Source organism: Dermacentor albipictus, chromosome 2 (assembly GCF_038994185.2).
Source record: "Dermacentor albipictus isolate Rhodes 1998 colony chromosome 2, USDA_Dalb.pri_finalv2, whole genome shotgun sequence".
Classification (NCBI taxonomy): domain Eukaryota; kingdom Metazoa; phylum Arthropoda; class Arachnida; order Ixodida; family Ixodidae; genus Dermacentor; species Dermacentor albipictus.
In genome coordinates, this window is record NC_091822.1 from 132,965,353 (window position 1) to 132,978,635 (window position 13,283).

Consider the following 13,283-nt stretch of genomic DNA (forward strand, 5'->3'; position numbering starts at 1 on the left):
TACGGTTTTCTTGCTTCATATGTTACTGTATGCGGGCGTTGCTTATTTTAATTACGTCTAAAAATTGGTCAAGATACTAAGGCTGCTTTAAAACTCTTTTGCTCGGGGAAAACTTCGATTTTCCTTCAAAAACATGTAAAGCGCGGAAATGCTTTTAGAAGACAGAGCGATCTAAATAAAATTTGTATGCTCCAAATATGTGACGGCGGCGACTCGACATCGCCCTGGCAACTCCGAAATTCTACGGTCTTCCTCCTCTGGACTCCGGCACACACCGATGTCCCGCTCGCGGGCAACGAGGCGGCCCACGCCACGGCTCGAGGCCTCACACGCCGAGCCGCCGTAAATTATGTGGCCGCCACCTCCGCCCCCGAGAGTGCGGGATCGGATCTGCCGGATCGGGACACTACGGCACAAATGCAGCAACAAGAATCGCAGCGGGCGTGAGGCGATCGCCTAACTACGTTCAGAGACCTCAGCCAATACTACAGACTCGAAATACGCACATTCCCGCCACCGCACGATAAATTAAACAGGAACGAGGCCGTAACTTTACGCTTGCTCCAGACACACACCTACCCTAGCCCCGCCGTCTTAGATCACTGCTACCCGGGTTTATGTCCCATTAATGTATGTAAAGCGTGCGGACAAAGAGCAACGCTGCGACACGTGCTCTGGGAATGTGCCGGCAACAACGTCAATGAAACCACCTCCGTTCGGCAACGCGCCCACAATCGCGGCCGTTGCCTGAGTACGGGAAGCCTCGAGCTCGCTTCTTCTCGACGCCGCTCAGACTGCGGGAGCCGCCGGGTACCTTCTCCGTCGGCGTCGCCGCCGCAGGGAGGCGGCTCTCAAAAGTTCAGAGTTGGCCGACCAGCTCTGGGCCATCCGGCAAGCCGAAGATGTCGCCCGAGTCCAAGGACTTCGAGCCGCCACCTCAGGCCACCTCAACAAAAGCTTCCGCACCATTCTTTAATCAAGTTTCTTCTTCTTCTGCGTTTGAGAAAGGTAACTCCCATTGCCTGTAGGAAGTTCAACTTTCATTTATTGCTTGGAAGCTTTCGCACACATTTCAAAACACAAACAATTAAAAAAAAATTGAAGTACGACAAACCCAGATGTCTCAGTTCTGTGAATTGCATCTGTTAGAGCATAAAAAGCAGACAAAATTGAAAATGTGAATTCACAGGTTACGCGCAATCGTTACGTTTACGATGCTTTTGCGAAAGCGCTACTCACAAATTAGGGAAAACACAGGGAAGGCGAGAGATGGAAATTCAAGACGGCGAGCAAAAAGATGCAAGGTGAAAGTCGGAGAATGTTCTGGCTTTCACCTTGTTCTAGTTTTGACTTGTGATTTCCTTATAGCATTCCTTATAGCCCTCTCTCTGCTCAAACTCACAAATAGGTGACAAATTTAAAGTGGCTTCTAATACAAGAATTTTCCCCCACTTCAGACGTATTATAAGGTGCTTTTTAGAAAATTGTGAACTCGTTTTTTTATGCTTGTGTTGGAGATGTGATCTTGATACTTGACCGGTATTTTCAGAACTTCTTGCATAAATATGATGAAGTAAAGGTGTTTTAGTCGCCTTATCGTATTCTTTTAACTGCAACCAACGTAATCAAGATTACCGCACTTGTTGCCGAGAACAACAATTTCTCTGTTTCGGCGTATTCACATTGCACACATAGAGACAGAAATTTCAACAAGAGCGGACACTCCCATAGAGCCCAGCGGCCGAATTGACTGTAGCACCCCAAGCGGATGTTGTTGACTTCTTCCGGTTTCGGTTTTGGGCGCGCGCGTTTTGAACACCAGTTGGTACCCGCCGCGCTGGCTCTGCTGCTCGCCACGGCATTCATTTTTTTTTTTCGCTTCTGCTGAACCTCGCGTGGCCTTGGCGTGGAATCGTTTCGTTATTAAGTAGAAATGATTGCGATTGACCTTTACAAGACTGCACCGAATCTGTCAGGTGCAATTTCATAAAGAAAACGAAAGACGTCTTCTGAAATGATGAAATGTTTATTTTGCTCTATATAAATGCTCGTTCCGGGCTTCTTCTGCACTCATCCAAAGTTGCGGCACCAGGTAAGCAGCAGTCGTTGCCGTACGATGCTCCACCGGATGCCATCAGCTGAAAGAAAGTAAATTACAAGCATGTATCATTTCGGTATATTGACCTAACAGGAGTATTGCGTGTAGAGGCAAAACGTGCGTAAGTGGTGAATAAGCGGCATTACAGATAAATTCACTTTTACGTACATTTCGCAGCAAAGACAATGCCATAAAATCTGAACATCCGATTTTCAAGCACCCCTCCTTTCCCGGGCATTATTTAAGTGCACAAATACACGGGTGACTGCGCGTTTCCAAAACAACTTGGCCTCAGTCGACAGGATGGTACGCCAAGTACACAAAGGTGGCTACAACACAGGCTCAGCCAGACCATGCTACTCGCTCGAAGAATGCCTTCTAATCGCACTCAAGTCAGACTCGTAGGTGCAAAGCCTGTTTTCAGTCGCTCAGAACACATAAATGGCATGTTCTTGAGCTCCTCCGTGTTATCTTTTACGCATCCTGCCGGCGCATGCAACACTCCCGTGTTATCACTCTCGGCAATCGCTCGTCGCGTTTTCGAGAAGCGTGAGTACCGAAATAAGGTATATGTTGTTGCAGGGCTATAAAATGCGTCACAAGCTTGTCCCACTAAAATTCAGTACACGCAAAACTCACTCACTACGGCTGGCTTGCTTTTTTGCTAAAAGCTTCACAACCCCAGGCGCGGCGAGAAAGCCTCAAGATATCCCAAAAAGTTACCAAATAAATTACAATACTTTTTTCGGGTCAGAGAATGCGTCACGAACTTCTACCAGTAAGATTCAGTACACGCGAAACTAACTGCGGCACATAGCCGAGCTGCTTTTCGCTAACTGCGTCAATAAGCCGGGCGCGGCAACCGTGCTTCTAAACTACCACAAATATAACGACGCTAGATACAATAATGTTGGGGACAACAGAATGCGCGAAAACTTGTCTTAGGCGCTACGACGTAGTACACGCATGTAGTACACGCGCAAATGCGTCACACGGCCGAGCCGGTTTTCCCTTACTGCGTCAATAAGCCGGGCGCGGCAAGCGTGCCCAAAAACTACCGATATAAGTTACAGTAATGTTGGGGCTCACAGAAAGCGTCGCAAACATCTCCCAGGACGAGGCATTAACTCAAATTAACTGCGTCAGGACGGCGGAGCTGTTTTTCGCTAACTGCGCCACTCGAACTAAGCCTAAATGTGGTTAAAATACGCCGCACACTGTCAAACACAATTTCTCACCTTGCCGTAGTCCAGTAGTGCAGTGGTGCCGTGTCGAAATGCAGACGATACGCAAGAGAAGCATTGAGAAGGCCGGGAGCCCCCCAAAAAATGGGCTATGTCCAACACAGACGGGTCGCCGAGCACGCGAGCTTCGCACGTACGACCGGCCTCGCTCACTCATGCGGCTTGCATAGAATAAAGAACAACTTTAGAGAAGGGAAACTGTACCTTCCACAGTGGTTCGAAAATAAGAAGCGGCAGCGCATGGAACTTAGTGGGGAACCCGACAGATGGCGCTACTTAAACAGGAAGCGGAAATGCTTTTTTTTTAGTACACTATTCAATATGGCCGCTTTACACCGGTGCCGTACGCTGGGTACGCGCCGTGTTCGCCTCGCTGGCTTTGCGGCATGCCTCAGCTGCCGCGTTTTAATGGCCAGGAGACTAAAGAGCCTCTACTGACGCCCATACAAACAAGCCACAAGTGAGTGAACAGGACGTGCGACTTTATTGGCAGAATAAAACCAGTGCACCTTCTCATACAAGATCAGAAATAAAATTTGCATGTCGAGATGCGCTGAAACCATTAACGCGAGCTCGTAAACTGCTCACTTTCGTCGCCGCACATGGCGATCTGGTAACGAGCGACAATCAGCAGCGCAAGCAAATTGGGCAGTGCACCACCTGTTTGCATTGACAGTCGCCGTAACTTGCATTGCGAAGCAATCCGGTGACGCAAGGCATCTGCTGCCGCAACCAACACAGCGACATGGACTAAACGGCATTTTAGCGTTCCCGCCTTTCCAACCTGCACGTTTCTTTTTGTTCTTCCGGGGGCCGCTAATGTGTAACTCATAGTTGGTGCGCCACATTCTCCATGTGGGCATCACCATTTTGCAGCCACTTTTGCAGGCCTTTCCACCCATGTGGCTATCAACTTCGGACCATGTAATAACGTGTGCTGTCTCCGTTCACGCCACATCACGGCCGATGAAGGCCCACAAGCATACTTGGCCGGCGGCTGCAGCAAGAAATGTCGAATGGGGAGAGCACCAATTACGGTGCATGTAAATTGGGAGTCTTTGTCGCTGTGTGGACTGCAGGAGCAGATGGTTACCTCGGGAGACTGTTGCCCATGCAGCTAACCAGGTCGCCACATCGAAGAAACATAACACGGCGACCATTATCAAATTAGACTCTGCATTCAATCACCGCATAAGGTTCAGGCAATACACTGTACATTGGCTAAGATCCACATGACAACAGTGGGCATTCACGCACTACAAGTTGCATACAGCACATTCAGCTATCCGACTTCAGGCACAGTGCTTGCCTACGTCGCACATGGTCGTCTAGTAACGAGTGACAACCAGTAGCACAAGCAGATTGGACAGTGCCCCACCTGTTTGCAATGACAGTCACCGTAACTTGCACTGCGAATCAATCGGGTGATGCAGGCACCTGCTGCCATAGCCAACACAGCGACATGAACTACCTGGCATCCTAGTGTTACCTCCTTTCCTACATGCACGTTTCTTTTTGTTCTTTCAGTGGCCACTAATGTGTCGCTCACACTTGGTGCCCCACCTGCTCTCAATATCGATGTGGTCTGTTTTGTGGTAATCGCCAATTCGCAGCCACTTTTGCAGGCCTTTCCACCTATGTGGATATCAACTTCATACACTTCAAACCATGTAATCATGTATGATAGTCTCTGTTCACGCCAAATCATGTACAAAGAAGGCCACAAGCACACTTTACCCATGGCTGCAGCAGGAAAGGACAAACAGGGAGCACCAATCACAGTACATGTAAACAAGGAGTTCGTGTCACTGTGTGGACTGCAGGAGCAGGTGCTTACCTCGAGAGGCTGTTGGCCAATACAACTAAACAGGCTGCCACATCCCAGAAATGTAACACGGCAACCATGACCAAGTGGGACAACATTGAAACAAGATTATGTAATCAAATCACTTCAGCATACTCTAACATAACGCTCAATCTATACATTGGCACTATGCATTGGCTGCGATCTACATGACAACAGTGAGCATACACGCACATGGGCTGCTTGCGGCACATTCAACCGTCCGACTGTAGGCATAGCGCTTGCCTTCGTCGCCCACTGCAGTCTGGTAACAAGCAACAACCAGCAGCACAAGCAGATTGGACAGTGTGTCCCACGTGTTTGCACCGACAGTCGGCGTTGAATGTGAGCAACTTGCATCGCGAAACAATCGGGTGACGCAAGCATCTGCTGCCACAGCCAACAGCGACATGGAGTGCCCGGCATATTAGCGTTACCGCCTTTCCAACCTGCATGTTTCTTTTTGTTCTATTGCATGCCACTAATGTGTAACTCACACTTGGTCCGCCACATTCTCTATATATGGACATGGTCGGTTTTGTGGACATAACTATTTTGCAGGCCTTTCCACAAATGTGGATATCAACTTCATACACTTAGAACCATGTAATTATGTACGAGAGTCTCCGTTGATGCCAAATCATGGCTGAGGAAGGCCACAAGCAAAATTTGCACACGGCAGCAGCAGGAAAGGACGGAACGGGGAGCACCAACCACGGTGCGTGTAAATTCGCAGTCTATATCAATGTGCAGACTGTAGGAGCAGGTGCTTGCCTCGAGAGACTGTTTCCCAATGCAACTGACCAGGCTCCCACATATGAGAAACGTAACACGGTGACAAGTACCAAGTCGCACAGCGCCGAAACCATATTCTGCAATCAATCTCTTCAATGTAGCTTGCACAAAAACACAGGCTGTCGAGCAAGAATAGCAATCCTGAATGAGACTAGGAATTCAATATGGGAATGAGAAAGCTTGCATTCAAGAAAGAAGCCACTCTACCTTGCAAGCATTGAAAGCCAAAAACATTAACAAAAGTTAAATGCTACATAGCACACAGTGTAAAGGTTAATGCAAGACACACGCCAATGCCACATCAGCTATTTCAGGAGAGGAATTGGACATGGCAACATACACTAGAAAGAACTGCTACACATATGTTATGCTACTAGACAGTGACTGGCATTAAGTATGAGCAAAGAATCGGTTGACCTTTAATGTTTGTATGAGGAATAGGAATGATCTCTAACAAAAGTGTGGAATGAAGAAGCGTGCATTCATTGAAACAAAATTATACTTGGCAAGAATTGGCAAGGCCAGGGAGCTCCCTAAGGAAGGGCAAGCTGACAGAACACTCTTAGCCAGCGTCGTTTCTGCTTGTTCAGAGGTTGCAGGTACATCTGAAGACAAATACTTTTTGTTGTTGAGGTACCTGGATGACTCGGCCAATATCCGTGCTGGTGGAATGATGGCGTAGGCTCTTTTCACTCTTGAAACAGTCGTCCGTAGACTTGATATCTCATCCAAATAATTCTGGAATGGCTTCTTTGTTCGTGGTCTTGTGAATTCAGCTCCAGCCCCTTCCTGTTGGTGTAGATGGGGGCTCCCGTGATGACCAAGATGTACTTGGCACAGACTCTGTTGGGGCAGAACAATGGCACATGAGATACAGCAAAGATTATCCAAACTCATGTAGTGTTTTCTTTTATGTTCGAACTAATTATGCTGAACTGTAAACATGAACAAATGTTCATATCGTCTGCTACAAAGAAATGACATGTATCTCAAGACTAGCAAGCCAATACAGCATATATCAGGCATATTTATTTCTGAACCAGGTGTTGTTTACCTTGTAGTAGCAGCCAAAGTCCACACAATGACCTTGTTGCAGCAGGCAGCAGCTTCTGTTTAGTGCATGGAGTGTGTTGCTTTATACTGGTGCCATCCTCATTACTGCATGTCTGGAACAGAAATTTTGACTGCATCAGAAATTGAATAAGCACAATTTTGCAATATAAAATGCGAAAAGGTGCGACATATACATTGCAATGGTTTGTGACGACATAACACATGCAAATGTACACTGTTTGTTCAAGGGCGCTTAAGCAGCATAGTAAATAAATATGGTTACTCCCCGTAAAATCAATGTCTGCGTAACTACAATGCATGTCAACAGCTTAAGTATTATTAAGATCACAAATAAGAACATTTGTGCGCTCGGTTATACACTAGAAGAGATCACACTGCTGATTTCACAAGCAAATAGATGAAAGACGTGAAGCTATTAGAATTGATGCATTCTTTTTGTGCATGAACGTGATGGACAGCTTCACTACTGCAAAAATAGATGTCCTGAGGTAAGCCAAACTGAACAGCAAGAACATTTGGAACCAACAGGTACTAAATATGGGTGAATTATCATGTGTGCAACTGTTTAATACATTAAATTCAAGCTTCAGTTTATCAAAAGGTTATTCGGTTCTGTGAACGAAAGAAGTTGCCGGCGGACTCGAAAAAATATATATATATTGATAAGGCAACTCAGTCACTTATGGCTACGGCTAAAACGAGATGAAAAATGTGACGCGCGTTCCGATATCGTTTCTCTTTCGTGAATGTATGCATAATGATGGCCTCGCAACTGAAAGTTTATTTCGGAAACAGCAACGGAGGGTCCCGACTGCCCTTATGTAATGCAGCATCTAGTTCGTTAACTTACCTCCGCCTGTAAGTTAACGAGACGAATAAATTACATAGCGATTGAAGCAGTGATGTTAAACGACTCACCGGTATTGCTGTCCCCAGTCGCAGCAGGACCCGGCTCCCATTTCGATGCAGACGTGTTCCACATGGCTCACGACTGAAACCTAGCTTTCAGGCTTACACTCCAAGTTAAATAACGCGAGATATCGAAGCGCAATAAACTGGTGTTCGCACAAATTAACCAACCAATGTACGAATTAAGGAATCCGTACCTGCCGTGCACGCGAATATACCGGTAAAAATTTTAAATCCAGGCCAGAGGTCACGTGGGAGGTCGATGATGCTGAACGCTATTTTGCGTTTAAAATGACAAAAAAACAACAAAGTTGGTAATGAAAAGTACAATGTAAAATTAGGAATTATACTTTTGTAGTCTTTATCATGCAATAAAAACGCTTCGTTTACTGTTGAAGAAAGTTTGAAGGTTAAAATTGCGCTTACTACGGCGCCTCTAGCGGGAGATAATGCGCTCAACGGGGAACCTTTTTCATTGGTGTACTATGCCTGTTTCTTTAGCAGCGCCGCGCGGTCGATTTTTTCGCCCTCTGTGGCCATTTGTTGAACTTGAGAGTGTGCCACCCCTGCGGCTTGTCTGGCGCATGACGTATGCGCGCGTCTGGCGTGCCGCTAGCTTGTTGCTAGGCAACGCAACAAAAAGTTGCAAAGTACAAGTTCATTTACACGCAAAACATTTTCAATTTTAGTGGGAAGGAATAAAAAAGATAAAACGTTGTGTGGAAGTTTATTTCACATTCTTTTTTTCTGATGCTCGCGTCAACTAACGGTTGTTGTTGAAACAAGGCGTGACGTGTTTCCTGTTGCCAGTTTTTGAAGAGTGTCCGCTCTTGTTGAATTTCTTTCTCTGTGTTGTACAGGCGAGCTAATTTATACAATGGAGCCGACTGCCTGTGAAAACAATACCTGCAAGCCATAATGAGTAACCCACTTGACGGCTCTAAGTATTATTGCAAGTTTGGTCAACCTTTCATTCAGTTCTAGATGGTTCTGTGAAGTTCAAGCGGCAAGGGGAAGATATTCAATTTTAGCATTTATCTTTTTAACTAATTATAACTAAGCTATTGCTTGATTAAAAAAGTTCACTGGCTATTACGATGCTCCCTACATGCAAATTTCAAGCCCATCGGTTTAGATGTTTTGAATTCGCGATATATTGCGGTAAGAAATTTCATTCCGAACCACAGGCTCCTCTTGGTGGCCGCGCTGAGCCTCTTCTCGTGCAGCTCGTTTAGCAACAGCGGCAGACGGAGGATGGAAGGTAGGATGGAAAAGAAGGAAGACAAAAAAAAAACTTCATTTAAGGCCAGCACTCTGGCCCAGTAAGGACGAGTGGTTGCTCCGCTGAGGCCTGTTACTGAACCGCCAAGCCCGAGTGAAGCCAAGCACTCCAGGAAGAAGGAAAGCGTGAACACGGGAATACTTGGCTCGAGCGGAGCACATTCTCTAGCGCTTTGCATTCAGGGGGAAATAAGGAGAGGAAATGGCAGTGTTAGGCGAGTACAGAATGTGTTTTGTGTTTGCTTTTATTTGAGCTGTGCTAGGTCACCCGAAGCTGCAGAGCATTAGCGGGGTGAGGAGAGTGTTTGAACTTAGCGAAGGACATGTGTTCGTTATGTGTTGAGTGAAGGTAGAGGTCGGGGTAAAATAGTGCGGCTTTTCCTGATGTTCTTATTTATTTATTTATTTCGGATACTTTCCTGGCCCGAAGGCATTACAGAAAGGAGTGGTAAGTGAGAAAAAAAAAGTACATAATTATACAATAATAGGTATTACAAAACGGCAGAAAATACAGCAGTTTTGAAATTGCCAACGTCAGAAATGGCAGCGATGGAGGGAGGAAGGTCGTTCCAGTCGGCGCTGGTTTTAGGAATAAAAGAACCATGACACATCTTTGTTCTAAAATATCGAACACCAACTTTAAACATGTGATCGAAACGGGATGAAATGTATGAAGGGCGAGTAATAAGATGATCCTTTAATAATGGGTTGTGGTGATACAGCCTGTAGAAAAGACACAGTCTAAAACATTTACGGCGCAAATGAAAGCATTGTAATGTTGAGGTAATTGCTCTTTGTACGTGGCTCGTCTTCGAATGTTCTTAGATTTGGCCAGGGAATCGAGAGCGCCCGGAGGTCTATGATGCGGGCACATTGATGAACCAACTCACTTCAGGCTCGATTCCACCATGGCCAGTTAACCAATGGATGGTGATGGTAACGTTCGGGTTACTGTTACAGGAATCTACTAGACCGGCATGTAGGTGGGTTTCCAGTAGTCGTCGTATGTCCTGAATGGCTTTACTTAAGTGAGTAAGAATGTTGTTATTGGAATGGTGCTTAGCGAGTAGAGAGGCTTCTTGTATGGCATTTATTATCGCGTGAGCTTCCAGAGTGGCTATGTTGGGAAGGTTGGCCCAGCTGTAAGCAACTGAACCGGTTGCTTCGTTCATTGTTGAGAAGAAAAGCGTGTACACGGGAATACGTTGCTCGAGCGGAGTACATTCTCTAGCGCTTTGCATTCAGAGCCCGAGGTCGCGGTTTCCAACCCAGCCGAGGCCGCAGTCCGCGATGGGCGCGGATTACAAAGAGGCTCGTGTACTTTGATTACAGAACCCTAGGTGGGTCTATAATGCATCACCTGGGGTTCTTACCCCAGGTGGTTAGAATTGATCCGGAGTCGCCACTACGTCATGCTTCATAATCAGATCCTGCTTTTTTGGCATTTAAAACAGCAGAATCTAATTTTCATGTGTTCTAAGAACTGCCGATTACTCGAATAGTACGATGAGGCATCCATGTAGAAATAGCGGGCGCACTCGATCCTCAAGGTAATGTTCTACGATCGCGCTCGCCGCGTTTTGATTCGAGTGCGACTTTCTTTCAGGGCACAAGCCATGCCTAATAAATTGAAGTAAAATTCTGGGCTTTCACCTTCCAAAAGCACGAACTGATTATGAGACACACCATAGTGGAGGACTGCGGAATGGTTTTTAGAACGTGGAATTTTTGAAGAGGACCTGAAACACTTTTCTAACTGATGATTGAACGGCCTTATAATCAAAGAGTGCATTCTGACGAATCTCCCGCAGTAATGTTTTTTAGAATCCTTCTCCTATAATCAGGTTATAGCATCGTTTCTTGGCTTTCTTTCTTTTTTTATTCTCCACTATAGCGCCCGGAGGCTACACGGGGATGACGCCAGAAGTTTAAGAGGAAGCTTTAGCCCGGGGGATCCTGTATAGATACATGTAAAAGAAGAACTCTTTTTCCAATGCACCAAATTTGGCGAGGTTTGTTTCATTTGAAAGAAAAAAAAACATAAGATCTAGTGACTGTGAGTTTCGAGTGTCTGATTGCGGGCTGTCAATTCTTTATTGCAGATTGGCAAACATCGAAAATTTTCAGAAAACGAAACTATCAAGTTTACAGCTCTGCAATTCGGCAAGAAAACAATCATAGCAAGATTCTGTGAAGTGCATATCATAGTACATCTAAAGCGGACAAAATTGGTATGTTACACTAAAATCTGAAAAAGTTCAGCAATATGGAAATACAGCTGCTTGGTCACGCAAGCTGACAATTGCGACGAAGCCCGCATTACTTGGCAACACTACCAGCAAGTTACAGTGAGTAACCCTCTTGACGGCTCTAAGTATTATTGAAAGTTTTGCTCAAGTTTTCATTCAATTCTAAAGGATTCTGTGAAACTCAACTGTATAGCAAAATAGATTCATTCTTAGCATGGGTATTTTTACTTAACTTTGACTAAGCTCTTGTTTGTTTAAAAAGGTTCACCAGCGATTACGATATTCCTTATATTGCTATTTTCAAGCGTATCTGTTTAGGTGTTTTGAATTGACGATATATCGCGGTAAAAATTTTAAGAACCAAAGGGTCCTCAGCGGCTGCGATGAGCCCGTGCTCGGGCAGCTTGTTTAGCAACAGCGGCAGACGGAGGACGGATGGAAGGAAGGAAGACAAAAAAATTATTTAAGAGGAAGCTTTAGCTCGGGTGCTCCTATCTAAATACAAGTAAAAGTAGAATTCGTTTTTCTCGGCAACCACTGCACTAAATTCGACGAGGTTTGTTGCAATTAAAAGAAAAACTTCAAATCTAGGCACTGTTGGTTTCGAATTTGTTATTTAAGTCCTCAATGTTTTATTAAATATCGGCAAAAATCGAAAATTTCCAGAAAACGAAACTATCAAGTTTACGACTCCGTAACTCAACAACTAAAAATGGTGATACAATTCTGTGAATTGCATCTAATAGTGCATCTAAAGCGGACAAAATTGGTATGTTACACATGAATATAAAAAAAAATTGGGCAATATGGAAATACAGCTTTTGCAAAACCCTTGTAACCAACGTAACAAATTCACGTAACATATCAAATGACATATAAAATTTGTCCGATTTCAATGATCTAACGGATGCCGTTGACATAACCGCGATGTCTCTTCTCGATGCAGAGCTAGGAATTCGTAAAGTTCGTGCTTCTATATTTTTCAGATGGCCAAATATTTGAAAATCTTTTTAACAACATTCAAGCCCTAAATCGAAATTTCCCTTTCAACAGTCACTAGAATTAAACTTTCTCTCTCAAAGGCAACAAATTTCATCAAAATCGGTCCAGGGGTTATCTCAGAAAAACGTTTTTGCGTTTTACATGTATAGGCCACGTCGGAGTTGGGCCCGAGCTAAAGCTTCCTCTTAAGGCCAACACTAAGGCACAGTAAAAAAGGGTGCTTGCTCCACTAAGGCCCGTTACTGATCCGCCGAGCCCGAGTGAAGCCAAGCACTCCAGGAAGAAGGAGGAGGGTAAGGGAAGTAAGGAGAGGAAGTGGCAGTGTTACGTGAGTACAGATGATCTGTGTCTGGCTTTTATTGGAGCTGTGGTAAGTAACCCGAATTCGCAGAACATTAAAGGGATGAGGAGATTGTTTGAGCTTAGCGAAGACATGTATTTGTTCCGTGTTGAGTGAAGGTAGAGTTTGGGATAAAATAGTGCGGCTTTCCCTGATGTGGTACTAATGTTGAGATAATTGCTCTTTGTACGTGGCTCGTCTTCGACTGTCATTGGATTTGGCCAGGGATTTGAGGGCTCACGGAGGTTGATTTCGCGGGCACGTTGATGAGCCAAATCACTTCAGGCTCTATTCCAGCATGACCAGGTACCCAACGCATGGTGATTGTAGTGTTCGGGTTGCTGTTACAGAAATCTACTGGAATGGAGTGTAGACTGGAGTGAGTAAAAATGTTGTTATTGGAATGGTGCTTAGGGATTAGAGAGGCTCCTGGTACGGCATTTATTAT

At 45.2% G+C, this 13,283-nt stretch overlaps 2 long non-coding RNA genes across 2 annotated transcripts; both read right to left on the reverse strand.

The window, feature by feature from the left end:
- Window positions 1-2,005: 2,005 nt before the first annotated feature.
- On the reverse strand, window positions 2,006-3,491 carry LOC135917436 (uncharacterized). Its single transcript, XR_010569279.2, has 2 exons — window positions 3,337-3,491; window positions 2,006-2,138 (listed from the first exon to the last, which is right to left on the reverse strand). It is a non-coding gene; the product is annotated as an uncharacterized lncRNA (long non-coding RNA).
- A 316-nt stretch (window positions 3,492-3,807) lies between these two features.
- LOC135917903 (uncharacterized) lies at window positions 3,808-8,418 on the reverse strand. Its single transcript, XR_010569452.2, has 3 exons — window positions 7,973-8,418; window positions 7,035-7,146; window positions 3,808-6,823 (listed from the first exon to the last, which is right to left on the reverse strand). It is a non-coding gene; the product is annotated as an uncharacterized lncRNA (long non-coding RNA).
- Between the last annotated feature and the right edge of the window lie 4,865 nt (window positions 8,419-13,283).